General features: G+C 33.7%; 1 pseudogene; it reads right to left on the minus strand.

Annotated features, from left to right (window-relative positions):
* Vmn2r-ps47 (vomeronasal 2, receptor, pseudogene 47) lies at positions 1,885–15,393 on the minus strand (annotated as a pseudogene).

The raw sequence follows: 16,340 nt of genomic DNA on the forward strand, positions 1-16,340 counted from the left end.
GGATTGAAACATTCTCTCTTAGTCCTTCCTAAAGGTTGAACTTCTTAAGGTCTATGGAGTGTATCTTGGGTATTCTGTACCGTTTTGGCAAATATCTACTTATTAGTGAATATATACCATGCAGCCTTTTTGGGGGCTGGGTTATAAGAACAAACTGACCAGAGTGAGCAAAGGTCCTGAATTCAATTCCCAGCAGCAACATGATGGCTCACAACCATCTATACAGCTACAGTGTACTCATATACATAAAATAAATAAAAACAAATCTTTAAAAAGGGTTTTTCATATTCAATGCATAATATATCAAAATTATCCACAAACCCTTAGATATCAAATCATGTGAATTTTTTAAATAGGGATGTCTAGATCATGAATAAAGTATTAATCTCTACCTTAGTAGGCTTGTCTAATGTTACAAGAAATCATTTGTCCTCTTCATTAGTTTAATAAAGGTCTTGAACCTTGATTTCCAGCATCCAACTAGTACAGTCCAATTGATCTTTTGCCATTTTCTCTTCTCCCCTGGCTCCACCACTTACATGGTGACCAGGAAATATAATAAATAGGGACAAATACTTAAATGTAAAAACATGAATAAATATTATTAAAATTCAAGATAGGAATATAATAGAAATGTAATTTTAGAGGAGATTGGGTGTTATAATAAATTTGTGTAGAATTCCCATAAACTGCAGTTGAGTATTACATCTTTCGCTGCAAAAATAACATTTTCTATGAATTTAAAATGAGTAAAATGTGGATGTTAATGCTTAATTTGTTCCTTAAAGGGACATTACTATGATCATACTTCTATGAAGAGGAACTTCCGGAAGTGATAGTTTTTATTAATGCTGATGCATTTTAGACCCATTCAGCATCCAATTTTGAAAGGAGAATTGACAAATGTGAAGGATTTATTCTAGTTGCAAACACTCAATTGTCTTTTTGGAAATTCCATTTTCTAGGAAGCAGCATAGTCAAAGCATCGGGTTCCCATGCCACCCTTTGAGATTTCTTTCTCCAGAAACTCAATCACAACTTTCTGAGGGCAGTCTTTGAGAAAAATAATTTTCATGCAAATATCACTAGTTTTACATATTCCTTCCATAACTATACGTTTGACATATCTACACAAATATTTTAATTCTTTCTTTTGTATCTTTAATCATTTTTTATAGTCCAGTCATTATCTTCTTCCCAATTCATCCCCTGACTCTTCTGAATTTCCTACCTCTTCCCCCATCTCCAAGAGGATATCCCCACCTTCCAAAACACAAGACCTTCCAAATTTTTGGAGTCTCAGGATTCTGGGGTGTTAGGTGTGCCTTCTATCACTGAGGTCAGACAAGGCAGTCTATGCTGCATATGAGTCAAGGACCTCAGTTTCTGAGAGGTTCTGGTTGACCATGTTAGTTGATACTTCTGATCATCCTATGGGGCACCATTCTCTTCAGCTTCTTTCAACTATTCCCTAATTCAACCACAGGGGTTCTCAGCTTTAATTCATTGTTGGATACAATATTTTTGTATTGGAGAGCAGAAAAAAAACATTTCCATTTTAGACCATTGTCTGATAGATTGAAGAGCAGCTTAAGAAAACAGGCAATATCTCTCATGTGTGTGCTCCTATTGAAAATCAGAAAATGTGTTCTGATTTCAACTTTGTTGATTCTTTAGTTTGTTAATTTGTCAAATTGATTGTTAGATATGATAGATGGTTTCTATGTGTAGTACTATCTGTTCTGGAACTCACTTTCTGTACAAGATCATGTATAAAACTTTCTTATCAACTTTTACTGGAAGTTACCAGGGGGATATCTCAATGAAAGAAAAATGAGGAATAAAACAGTAATAATAATTTGAAATTTTAATTTTCTTAGAGAAAATGAATCAAGTGAATGAGTGCAAGATTTTATGCACAATGCATGCAAGATGAGTAGATATGATACTTCTAGACATTACTACAGGATCCAGTAAAAGTGATTCTAAAACTGAATACATGCATTTTAACCCAGTATTTGGTACATATGTAACAATTTCTCATTTGAAAGAATTCTAGAAATATTTCTTCAGAAATGTGATTTCTCCCTGATTTTTTTGAAAGAATTTCTCTCAGATCTCAAGAAAATGATGTAGATCTTGGGTGCAAAGATACATCCAAGAATCCCTGAACTGGATGCCAGGATGGAGAAAATCTCTACAACAACCATGACCTTGCCCTTGGTGGTATGGTAGACAGGGAGGAAGGTAACCCAGACACTGCAGAACACTAGCATGCTGAAGGTCAGGAATTTGGCTTCATTGAATGCATCAGGTAGATTCCTTGCCAAGAAAGCCACAGTGAAGCTTCCAAGTGACAGGAAGGCCAAGTATTCCAGTACACAGTAGAATGCAGTAACTGAGCCCTTGTTACATACAAGAATAATGTTTCCATGCTTAGAATGCTCATCAATATCAACAAATGGAGGAGAAACTGCTAGCCAGATTGCACACAGAATACACTGAAATAGAGAACATATGGGAATAATATAATTGGGTGTCCCAGATACCAAGATGTTTTTTAACGTTCTTCCTGGGCCTGTGAACTTGAAAGCCAGAATTACAGTGATTGTTTCGGCCAGAACTGTGGAAACAGCCACAGTGAATACAATTCCAAATGTGATTTGCTGTAAGACACAGGGGACTCTGTTAGGATGACCAATGAAGAAAAAGGTGCACAGAAAACAGAACATGAGTGACATGAGTAATAGGTAGCTGAGGATTCTCTTATTGGCCTTCACAATAGGAGTGTCATGGTGCTTCACAAACGCTCAAAGTACCAGAGATGTGAATGCAGAGAAGCAAAAGGCCATTAAGGCAAGAGCCATCCCCAAGGGGTCTTCATAGCTTAGAAATATCACAGCTTTCTGAATGCATTTGTTCTGTTCTGTGTTGGCATACTGGTATTCTGGACAATTCACACAGTGATCCATATCTGATTTCCAAAGAAAAGTTTAGTGAGTGCTGCTTTAGAAATTTATTGAGAAGGAATTTCAAGTAAAGTAGTTGAAAAGAGCCTTGCAATGCTGCCTTGATGCTGGGAATATAATTTTAAGGGCATTGCTGGACAACATTGCTTTCGATTCATAATGTCCATGAATATTTAAGGGAAAATAAAATTTCTTTGTCTTTTTAACTTTGTTGAATATATCATTTGTAATGTTATTAGAAACAAAGATTTCATGAATCCCTTTTTGCTACTATGTTGATATCAAATTGATCATTTAATTTAAAAAGATACAATCATAAACCACAATGTGCCTGTGTTATTTTAAAAATACAAAACCCTCCAATCACTGTTTTCTGATGTCATTGATTTTTATGAGTTCATTTCCTATGACACACTGAGACTCTGACTTCTACTGGGACAAGATCTGTAAAATGTACTCGAGAATTCACTAGCTTAAACTCATTGATATAGAAACAATATTAAATTGAACAGGTAGGCTGTGTATTTGTTTGTGTATATATATTTATATGTATGTTCGTGTAATGTCACAATTGTATTATTGAATTTAAGTTATTCATGTAATGTCATAAGAAGGTAGAGAATGAGAGGTAATAAAATATTAATGTTTAAAAAGCAGAACACTTTAAAGAAATGTGCCCGAAGATGTATCCTCATCTGTCAATAAGTAAACAAATGTTCTGATTATTATTTGAGAGATGCACTGAGATAAGAACTGATGGAAAAGAAGCCTCTGTATATACTTTGTACTAAGAAGTTCTTTACCTTGATTCCTTCTTCATTTGGAAAGCTGAGCACACTTATCCTTGCCTTATCTCCATTCCTACTCTGAGTACTCTGTGGACGTACTCAGGGACGAAATCAGTATGGACAAATAGAATGAGCAAAATAACAGAGGAATCCTTGAGCAAGAGTGGTAACCTAGATGGTTTGTGTTAAGTAGTAGTACCCCATTCCTATGTTGTAATTCCCATCATGGCTGCAATATCAACTATGAATGTATTTGCACTTTTTTTTAATGTCATTTCAGAAAATGTTGATGTACTTCCTTGGTTTTTAGAATTTTTATCTACAACAATGCATTTGTGTACAGCTATTATTTGATAAGTTGCCTAAAAGCCTAATAAGTTGGACTAGCTATAAACAGAATACTTTTCTGCACCAGAAAACCTGGGTTCAGCATCCAGCACCCATGCCAGGCATCTCATAAGTGCATCTAAATGTACAGACAGGGTTATTATTTGCTCATATGTGTACCTGTACCAGTGTTATCTACCACATTCACAAAAGCCATTAATGTAATAAAACATTTCATAGATATTTTTGTGGAATTCACTGATATAAATGTTAACTCTTAATTGTTTTTATATCTAAAACAATTTCAGTAAAATAATTAAAAAAATATTTTCATGTGTAGTGTATGTTGGAATCCATGACTTCAAATGACATCTTCTGAGTAGGTTGCTTGGTTCTACTACATGCCTCATGGGAATAAACTCAGATTGTAGTCCTTGGCCCCAAGTGATTTAACTATTGTATAATCTCACAGGCATAATATTTCTTCTGAGAACTTTAATTCATTATATTGAATGAAGAAAAAATAATTGAAAAGATAACTATAAACTTTATGCATTTTGTCAACTCTATATAATTATTATAGTAATTGATGTGGTATCCAATATACTAAACATGAGTCTTATCATATATTTAACATCATTGGTCAACACTTATTCCATACTTCCTGGACTCATATCACACCTGGCTTTTCTCATGGCCCTCTGAATATTACATACTTAATATCTTGACATAAATTTGCAAATACTTTTGTATTCTACATTAATCTTACAGAGAACATGTAATTTGTGTCTATCAGCCTCATGATCCATTTCAGTAGATTATTATATTATAATTACTTCTTCATGGACTCCTATATGTATGTGGTATACATAATCATATGTAGGACAGACATACTCAAGAAATATCTCTAAATTAATTCTTTTTAAAATTGTGACAAAAATGTAATGTACATGTAGTTTTATAGTAGATTACTTATTGGGAAAGTACTCTAGGATATTCCTTCAAATTGAGTTTTATTTTTTAAAGTATTTCTTTGTGAAAATATAATATGCTATGAATTTGCAATGCGTGAGTATGTGGGCAAAGACACAAGGTATATGTGTTTGGTTTTTAATTTATTTGTTGGTTTTTGGTAGGATTTTGTTACTGATTTTTATGTCTACAACTAGTAAATTAGAAAAGTGACATATTTTATATTAAAAGTTGCCTTTTAGTTGACGTCATCATTCTAGCATGGTAAAAGAGTGATACACACACACACACACACACACACACACACACACACACACACACGCATATATTTGTAGGATTTATCAGAGCAGATAAAACTTACTTGTCTCATTAGAAATTTCATTTTCAGGGCAGGGGCTGCAAATGAAACAGCAGGCTGCCACTCTCTCCTTCCTGGATCTTCTGAATCCAGGACCACAATCTGCACTGCACACAGAGGATGGCATCTGAGAAGAAAATTAGACACATATTGACAATGAGTTTTAGATATTATTTTATGTTTTATATAAGCCCAATAAACGTTTAATTAGCTTATTTTATGTATACCAACTTGTAGACATTTTATATTGTCCATTGTTTAATGGACAGCTGTGAATATTGGAAAGACATTGAAGAAATGTTGGATAATTTCTGAATGTCTATTAATTCAGGAAAAAGTGATGCTAGTGATATTTGTGCAAAAACTATAGAAATTGCAACATGTTTTTACTTTTTATTTTCAATTTGGCACTAAGAATTGTAAACAGACATAGGGAACTTTAATTGAGATTTTTTTTCACCCAACACTATCCTGTCCTTATGAGTTTGAATCATTTTCTTAATTGGCAATTGATATATGTATGCCCATCTCACTTTGTGTACCAGAGCCAGTGAGTATTACTCTTTGTTTTCCATCTTTTTTTTTTTTTGGATATTTTCTTTATTAACATTTCAAATGTTATCCACTTTCCCGGGTTCCATTCCTCCTGGAAATATCCTATCTGTTTTTTAATGTCTATGCTTTAATGTCTGTTTCCCAATATCCACACTTGTCTTTTCACGAGTGTATATAAGCCATACATCATATCTTTCCTTCCTACTTACTTTACTTACTATCAAAGTTTATTTAAAGCAACAGAAAAGCAAGTTAGGAAGACATTTGAAACAGAAAAAAATATGTCCTTAAATTACAGATAACAAATACAACCAGTACAGGGGAACGCCAGCGCCAAAAAATGGGAATGGGTGGGTAGGGGCGTGGGGGGGAGAGGGTAGGGGACTTTTCGGATAGCATTAGAAATGTAATTGAAGAAAATACGTAATAAAAAAAAAACAAATACAACCTTGAATAAATAAGCATTGCAAAGCATGAAAGACTGTTTATGAAAAACAGTGGAACATGCAGACACTGGTTTAATATTGTTGAAAATGATAAATCTATGTGTAGTGACCTTGAATATGGAGTGTTCCATGAAGATACCCCCATATGTCTATTTACCATAATGTGGTATGAAAATTTTGTCCTATTATGATGTTTTAATTTTTGCTTAATCTTGTTTAATTTGTTATTCTCCCATAGAACCCTATTATGTCTTAATAAGTAACAGAAAGTGGATCTGATGGAAAAGGATGTTGGGAGGGGAACAAGAGTATTAACTATGACATATTGCAAGTAAAACTGAGAATTGGTCACATTCCAGTAGAAGGAAAGGGAACTGTAGGTAGGATATATTATGTGAGAGTAACATGCTGTTTTCAATAAATAAAAAAGAAATCTCAATTTCAAAAAAAAAAAAATCTCATTGTCTCAAGGGAAGAACTTTCTGTTTTGTGTTCTTTTTTCCCTCTTTTTTGGGTTGGTAGGTGTTTTTCTCAAGAATTATTCTATAAATATCTATCTCAAATTTTCTCAAATTTTTATTGTTCTCAAATTTCCTTTTTCCCTCTTACTGCACATTATGTTTTCCTCATGTTTTTTAAAATAAAGAAATGTTCTCCTCTTGTATGTGCATGTGTCTCCCCACCCTCTGCAGGCAACTAAGGAGTGTCTTAAAAAAATAAGTCAGCATTGTTGTCTTTGAATCCATTTACAGAATTTTAACACAAGTGTTCACTTATAACTGAAAATTATTTGTTGCTTTTGTGTGGTTGCTGTTATTGCTGTACTTGAGGTGTTTTAATAGCTATTTCTTTGTTTGATGTTTTAGTGCAGTCTATACGTTCTTTGAAATTTTGTTCATCTTAATTAAAAATATGATGGGGTACTTCAATTTATTAAAAGTCATGTTTATGTGAATATGAATTTCTATAATTGTGTTCATTATTGAACATGGTATGAATCCATTTGTTTTGTGGGAAAAATTTTTTGGGTAAAATGACAAGGGTTAACAATTATGACTCTTAGTGTTTCCTAACTGTAACATTGGTCTCTCTCTTACCAACACCTGTTCCAGAGGTTTAAGGCAAGGGAATAGATTACTATGTAATAACAGCAACAAAGTGAAAAATATTTTGTTTAATTTAAAGGAAAGACTATCAAACAGTGGTGAAGAACAATTTTGTATTAATTAAATTTCAGAAAATAGTTCTGATATGGCATAGGTAAATTTTATGCATGTTTGAATCTTCAAAGAATTGGGGAAAATGTCAAAATAAACATAATATAGGAACCTAGAAATTGTTTTTTTTTTCATTTCAACATGTTAATGTGTATCCACTTGAGAGTGTTTACTGCTATGTATTATAAATCAATAAGTTATTACGCACTCACCTTTCTCCTTGCTGTAGCCAACTCAAGCATGTCTACATATAAGTGAAAGTATTCACCATGTGGAAAATATGGGCTGAACTTTCCTAACTTCACCTTAATCCCAAGGTGTTATGAGAGATTCCAAAATGAAAAATGTCATAGTCTTCCTGCAGTATCACTCTCTGTTTCATTATTACTTTATCCCCAAGAGGATTAGTAAAGTGGGTCTTCCTCAGAAAGGAGTTTACCTAAAATACAAGCATTGCACTATATTGTATATACCATTCCTTCAAGTCATAAAATGTATTCTGATTCCATAATAAAGGCAACTATGTTTAAAGAATGAAAGAGAAAAATCACAACAATTGCCATTGGATAAATGAAAGTATCATGATATTCCAAGAATTTAATTCCTCTCAGTGAACACTATCAAAGACAAAGAGACTAAAATGCAGAACCAAACGCATGTGTGCAACCCACACACACACACAAACACACACACACACACACACACACACACTAGCACAGAGAGAGGCGCTCAGGTCCTTTCAAAGTCACACATGTAATACAGCTATATACTTAATTACACACAAATATAAATACATGTTCTCATAACTTTCAGTCACATAAAAAACATATATGCACTCAACTAGAAACACAGCTAAAAATTTAACTGGCAAACAATCAAACAGAGAAAGATATAGAAATAGAGGGAGAGAGGGTGATAGAGAGAAATAGAGAGAGAGAAAGAGAGAGGAAACAAATGGGGAGAATTATAAGTATATAACCACCAGCCTAGAATGATATTGACACACAGGGAAATTTATACTCACAACTAATGACAGAAAGACAGGCAAAGGCCAAACCAAGCACAAAGAAATTGGCAGACAGATAAACAGTAAAGCAGACACTAATAACACATAAAAACACATTCAAACACTCACAAAATACATACAAGTGTACACAAAGACACATACTCTGACAAAACCACACAGAAACATACACACACATATATAAACACACTTATAATAAGAAAATTATACATAGAAAAATTGTAGCTCTCTTACACAGTCATACAAAGAAATACACCTGTATGTTCAAAGCAACACAAATATAAACATAGACAGAGAGAGTAAAACACGTATATATACACAGTGAAAATATGTATTCACACATATAGACACATTCATATATACAAAACTGAGTACCAACACTCTTTCATGTTGAGTTCCTCTCAGAAAACCAAGTAAGTTACTCAAGAGAGTACACTACAGGCATATTCACTAGAGAAAGTAATGGAAACCATTCCTTAAAATAATTTCCATGTAATTGACAAATATAAATAAAACTTATCTTCTCATCACAGAGAAAATTCATGGGGAAAACTTTTTTTATCCAATATTGAAAGGGTTGAGCTGACATCTGTATGTTTTATATAAAACCCACAAATTTTCATTGATAATCTGCGACTTCTTTTACCAATCACATTTATAACAATCATTAGATTTTCTTTTTCTTTAAAAAATGTCAGAAACTTATCTATTTTCAAAATATTTCCTATTATTTTAAGTTTGGACATCTGAGAGACACTAAATGGCTATGCAATTGAAGACACCAAACATCATCCAATAAAAGAAACTCTACCTTAAAGCAGGGATACCTGGATAATTTCCCATTGTCTATTGCCTGATTATCAACCTGTTGAAGATTTGTCTCATGGAGTGCATGGGCCATGGCATGCACAGCATTATATATGTTTTGGCTACCATCACTAAAGGTTATGTCAAACTTCTGTTCTATTAGCCAATCCAGTAAAGCATTTGATGAAAAATTCATCAGTATTTTACAGTTACATGCTGAATCTTCACAGTTAAAGTACTTACACTCTTGCATTTCTAGGTTTAAATCTGTGCTTTTGAGATGGAACAATGTCTGTACAAACTTTTTATAGCCAGAAATCTCAGCATGGTGGGGTAGAAAAGTAAAAGTCCCATAGAATGTGCCATGATTTAAGTCTTTCTTACTGGTAGGTAAATTCAGTTGTATTGTGGAGACCCATATTCTCTGTATAACTGTAGATTCCCATATTCTGAAGCTCAGTAAAATAAAATTGCTTGTTTCCCCATAAATAATAATAACATTTGTGGATAACATCATAATTTGGTTGTAGTTCATTTCAGTTGTGGCATAGGTCAAAATATCAGAGATTCCTATCATGTTCACAAAGGCAAAGCAAATTTCCTTGCCTTTGCTCTCTTTTTTCAACTGTGACAGAAACTGATAGCCTTCATCATCATCAGGGATGATAAGGCCAACCCAGTTCCATTGGAAATAAAGTATGAAGTAGACCATTGCCAATGCTAGAGATGTGTCCTTTGGGGCCATCTGATAGACATAGGGATATTTTTCATTATCATTGATGATGGAACTGAAAGGTCCATAGGTAAGCTGAAGGAACTACAACAAAAAGAGCAGCATGAGGTGTAGTGCATCCAATAAAACCAGTAATCATATTTACCTTCAAAGAGTTGATTACCTGTGACTTTTTCTCTCATCTGATTCAAATGAGCAAATGTTCAATCCTGGCACATGTATTTCTAATAGTAACTGCAAGCTTAGCTCTTTGACAAAGATGCAACAAAATGTATCTGCATGTTATAATAACTGACATTCAGTCTTTCAGTTTTAGTCTTGCTATCTGTGTTCTCAAGGTTTAGAGGGATTTTAATATATTTACATCTTGGGGATATTTGCCTAATACTTTTTTAAAAAGGCATTTATTCCTCATTCCAGAAAAAATCTTCTTCTAAGATTAACAGAAAAGTCCTATGCAAAATACTGCTTTACCTTTTAGAGAAAAATTTACCTTGCCCTACTTGAAGGTATTCCTTCTACACTAGAGTTTGTAACTCACAAAAAAGTGCCAGAGATCTCTGTTTTAAGATAATATTCCAAAATACTCTGGGAATATCTGCTTCTGTGCCTCCTCAGGACACAGATAACCAGAAGAAAGTATATTTAAAAACTGTAAACAAGGTCAGCAGCCTAAAAGTGTTAGTAGCAGATCAGATTAAACAAACAAACAAACAAAAAACACCCTCATTCTACTAAATACCCATGTAATTATGTGTCAAAATATCTAGGACTCATAAGTTGTATCTCTTGTAAAAAATATACAGAAGCAATGTTAGATTGGACAGAGTTATCTCCTCCTTCCAAGTGTCTTGTAATAATAGAAAAATAAAAATGTGAAAAAATATGTAAGAATGAGGTATTTGAACCCTGTAACTCCTTCTTCTTAGAAACGTTCACCAGTGAAGATCTGCTCTTGTATCTTATGATGAAGAAACAAATGAAAAACAAGCTAAGACATAGCAATAAGTTCCATAAAGCTAAGGACATAACCTCTATAATATTAAAAATTACTTATAATAATTAAAACAGTATGTTGATGAAATATTTGACATAGCGTCTAACGAAAATTGGCACTATGACCCATAATTGTTAGTACTATATTTACTGATAGTAAAATGTCTAACTTCACAGACTGGATTTAAGGTTTTCTTCCACTCCAGTGCCACTGAAATGTCACAAGTGGCCAGGCTAAAAATGGTCTGTCTTATCTTTGCACAAAAATACTCCAGATACTTAAAAGTTGGTTTATAGAGGAAATTATTGTAAAATATTATTCTGTTCCATCACAATTTATCATTGATCTCTAAACTTATAACACCACCATAACTCTGTTATTGTACAGTTTACCAATGATAATCTAAACTTATGACCAAAATGAAAATAACACATATGGGGAAGAAATAATATGCTTTATGTTTTGGAACAACATTAATCTTTCTCTGCTTACTGAGATGTTTATAAATAAAGAATCACTCTGACTGCCAGTCAGTCAAGGCTGCAAGATTCTCTCTAACACCCTGCCAGACTCTATTCTTCATTTCCTCCTCTATTCCTTCTTTCTGGAATCTGTCAACTTCTGGAGGTGGCATATAGCAGATGGCCTATCATCTCTCTAAATAGTAAGTACACTGGAACTACATAGATTGACATAAGCATACATCTAATCTCATCCATTAACTTTCTTAATATCTGTCAAATCCCCCAAAGAGACGTGATGCTAAAAATCCTTGGCCTATGATAACTCACATGTGGAGATAAGAAAATGTCCAGGAACATCTGAAAATATAAAGATGTGGTCATATCGGGTCCTGTAAGAAATGAACACATAGTCTCTTCATTACAGAAATAATTAGGGATACGCTTATATTTTTTCTGATCAAGAAAATCGCCTGTATTTGTCATAGTTTTTCCATCACAACGGTCCAAATTATATTTTATAATCAAAGACATATTTGGTAAAAGATCAGGATTTCTGTTGATTTCATCCATTGAAAATGCCAATGCCAAAGCATATTTGTGGGTTTTAGTTGTTTTTCTGTAAAAGAGTACAGCAATTATTATGGACAAATGTAAATACACGATCATTTGTACTCAATAGAAACACTATACTGTACTGGATGCTTCTGCCTCTGTCCTCTAAAGATTGAAAGAAAAGGCTTTTATTGTGAGATAAAATGGAATTGGGAAATTGAATAAATAGTAAACAGATTACAATTTCATGACAGTATTTCTCCCATAAATAAGATTTGGTATTGACCTCATCCACAGAGAACATTCCCATCTCTGTTTTTCAGTGCTTGATCAGAAGTTAAAAAAAGGAAAAACCACAGATATTGACAAAACTGTAATTCAGAACATGTCTTCATTTTGAAATTATTGAGCAACATAGAAATACATGTGTTATGAGACCCATTGTGTTATTGATACTTTTTGTGAAATTCACTTAATTAGTTAAGGTAGAGAAAATAGGACTTATTAGTGCATAATAGTCTTTTTGCAGCAAACTTTGGTTTCTGTACTAATAATCACTTATAATTAGTTGCCAATATTCTTGGCGTTTTCCCTTATATCTATCCTCACTTTCTTATTTTTATTTCAATCATTTGCTGAAAGAAAACCTTTTCTAAAAATTTATTTTTATGTGAATTCAAACATCAAACATGCATTTTGTAAATGATACATGCCTATGCATATGTTTGTATCCATATGAACAAGGTTTGTTTAGGTCATAGTATGGCAATACATTCAAGTGCTTTATAAGATACTTTGCAGTAGCTTATCCTCAGTTCAATTGTGAAAGTATACACATTCACCGACTTTCTAGTTACAAAGGAAGGTGATATAGTTACTCTGGATACTTCTTATCATAATAACTGAATTTCTAGGAAACATTCTTGATAACCTTTCCAGTTACACTAAAACAGCACTAGCATCCAACTGAGAACTAGGAAAATAAGGAAACTTCTGTGATATTTTATGTGCCAATATTATATGCATATAAAATAGAAGACATTTTGGTGTAAATTGTATAGAATATTTTCATTTTTGTGTAATAAAAGTGTGCCACAAGACAGTGGCAATGGAATAATAACATATTGTGATTGTATTTCTATTTATGGTTATGTAAAGTATAGTATCTCACGTCTCATTCTTGTCACTTCATTATAATCTGATCAATAAACATTAAACATACACCTATATATTTGATGATTAAATTTGAAGTAAATGCAATGAGGTTTTCACCAAAAATTGTACCCCTGTGGTGTTTTCATTCTATATTCTATATTCTATATTCTATAAAATATGCTGATTTATAATATTCTTTATTAACACACCAAAAACTCAATTAAACATTTCCAATACCCAAAAGAAATTTGAGAATAGATCTTGTGCAATGCTCAAACTACTTCCTACAAGTTAACTTTAGGAAGCACCAGTTACATAAAGTGTCTCTGTAACCTAGTATTCTTAAAGGTTGTATTTAAAAAGAACTATCAATGGAGGAGCTAGAGAAAGTAACCAAGGAGCTGAAGGGATCTGCAACCCTATAGGTGGAACAACAATATGAACTAACCAGTACCTGCAGAGCTCATGCCTCTAGCTGCATATGTATCAGAAGATGGCCTAGTCGGCCATCATTGGGAAGAGAGGCCCATTGGCCGTGCAAACTTTATCTGCCTCAGTACAGGGGAACGCCAGGGCCAAGAAGTGGGAGTGTGTGGGTGGGGGAGTAGGTGGGGTCGCATGCGGGGGAGTTTTGGGATATCATTGGAAATGTAAATGAAGAAAATACCTAATTAAAAAAAACAACAAAAAATAAAAAGTATCATTAGTCCACAAAAATGGGTATTAATACCACATTGGTATCAATGTGCACATTGTAACAGGTGCACCTATATTTAATAAAATTTCTGAATAAAGACCCAGAAGATATATATATCATTAATGGATCAGAGATTAAGGAACATAGACATGAAAAGAGATGGCATGTTTCTTAAATAATGAGAGAAAGCTAATAAGCAACTACAGTATCACTGTTCTCAACTGTTCCAACTAACCTACACCACAGATTTTACCCAATGCAGTGAGAAGGGATATAAGTAGCCTCCATTGCTATTGACAGCCTCACTATTCAAGGAATGTAAACATATCATTGGATTCCATATGATCCACATATATTTTACTCTAAAGAGAGAGTGCAGAACTGAACTTAATAAAATGTAAAAGCCAGTGATTATACATGAACAGAGGGAAGCACGAAGCCACAGTGCTTTTGAATTTTATCTTTTAAAATATTTGGATATCTTGATCTCTAATGACCTAAATATTCTTTGCCCATATACATACAAAAATGTCCATCTAGGCAATCGTATGAAATGTGAATTTCTGATTGTAAAGCTCTTCTCTTTCCAAACTTGATGAAGCTTCAGAAGACAAGAAGTGGCCACATGTAATGAATTTGAGAGAGTAAGTTTGTATATATGTAAAGTTCTTGACAACTCTATGTTCCATGAGAATTACTGTAATCCACATAAGCTCTTGGAGCAACAAACTGATGAAGGGACTGTTAGCAGTGTTTATGGCCATCTATTTGCATAATCTCAGAGTAAAACACAATGAAATATTACAGAATCAATTTCAATAAGTCATCACTGTCTAGAGTGCAGTAAAAACTGTTACTAGGAGGGCTTTATGTGAAGAATCAACATAGATAGTCCTTTATTCCTCAGCTTCAAGTCTTTAAGTCGGAGGCCACCTAACTTAAAGAAAACCAAAACCTCCACTGAATTACTTAAAAGGAGAAACTATGATTGATTCTGTAAGATAAATCATGTTGTTTCTTAGTGTTCAGACTTAGCAACAGTACAAAGGACTCAAGCATTTGCCTAATCTCCATCCTCAGAGCACTAAAGATATATTCAAGTTGTCATTTACATGGACAATACAAATGCACTTACAAGACATTCAGAGTCTCCTTGAAATAATCTTTCTCCATAGGCATCTGAACTGCTCCAAGGATGAAGGAACAAGTTTGATTCAAATCTTTATCATTGACTTCATTCAGGTTTAGTCTCCAAAAGCATGTGGAATCAATGTAATTGGCCATGAGGAGTTGAATCTTGAGGAGAAAGAAGACACCCACTAAAATGAACATATTTGTCCTGCCTTAAACCTGGTAAGTGTGGATTGTGAAGTGCCATGCAAATCAGCACATCAAATTTCTGTCTGCTTTTATTTCTCTAGTCAAAGGAGGTGTTTGTTCCATAGTTATGATTCATATCATTTTCCGATTGCTCCTTGCCCTGGAGGAATTCTTAAACACTGTCTACCCTGGGGTTCTGCAACTGGTGTCCACAGCCCATGTAATAACATAGGTAGGTAAATACATAGAATAATATATTCTCAGGCTCCATAATATCACTCATGTTTTTAAATACTTGGGAGGAAGCTCTTTTGTTCAAATTTTGTACTTGGAAAGTTTTAAAAAGGTGATTGTGTGAAAACAATTAGAAATGATATGAATGGATTGTATCAGAAGATTCACAGTGAGACATCCAGTAATAGTACATTTGGAGCTAATTGGGACACATAGTACTTTGTATTACAAAGTCTAAGTCAGGGATAGCCATTCTCAAATTTATAGTCACTGAGATTCACAGACCATGTAGAGTGTGGACTCTGACATATCAGTGACACTAACAGATTATTTAACAAGGCCTGTGCTACCATTGTCTTGAGAATGAATAAACAGACCAAGTCAGAAATATATTATATCCAGCTCCATCTAAAATTTTTACAGTTCTTCATAGATCCCCAATTAACTTACATGATAAAGACTGAGTTTTAAACGTTCAACACTATCCAGAGAATGTCATGCTGTGGGCTTCCTTTCTTTGTTCATTCTTTGTATTGGTTACTTATTTATTTACACTTCAAATTTTATCCCCTTCCCTTTATCTCTTGCACAACTCCCCATCCCCTTTTCCCGACCCCTGCCACTATGAGAGTGCTCTGCCACCCTCCCATATACTACTCCTCAGCATCCTATCATTCCTTACCCTGTGTCATCAAGCCTCCATAGAACCAAGCATCTACCCTTCC

Source organism: Mus musculus, chromosome 7, assembly GCF_000001635.26.
Source record: "Mus musculus strain C57BL/6J chromosome 7, GRCm38.p6 C57BL/6J".
Lineage (NCBI taxonomy): Eukaryota > Metazoa > Chordata > Mammalia > Rodentia > Muridae > Mus > Mus musculus.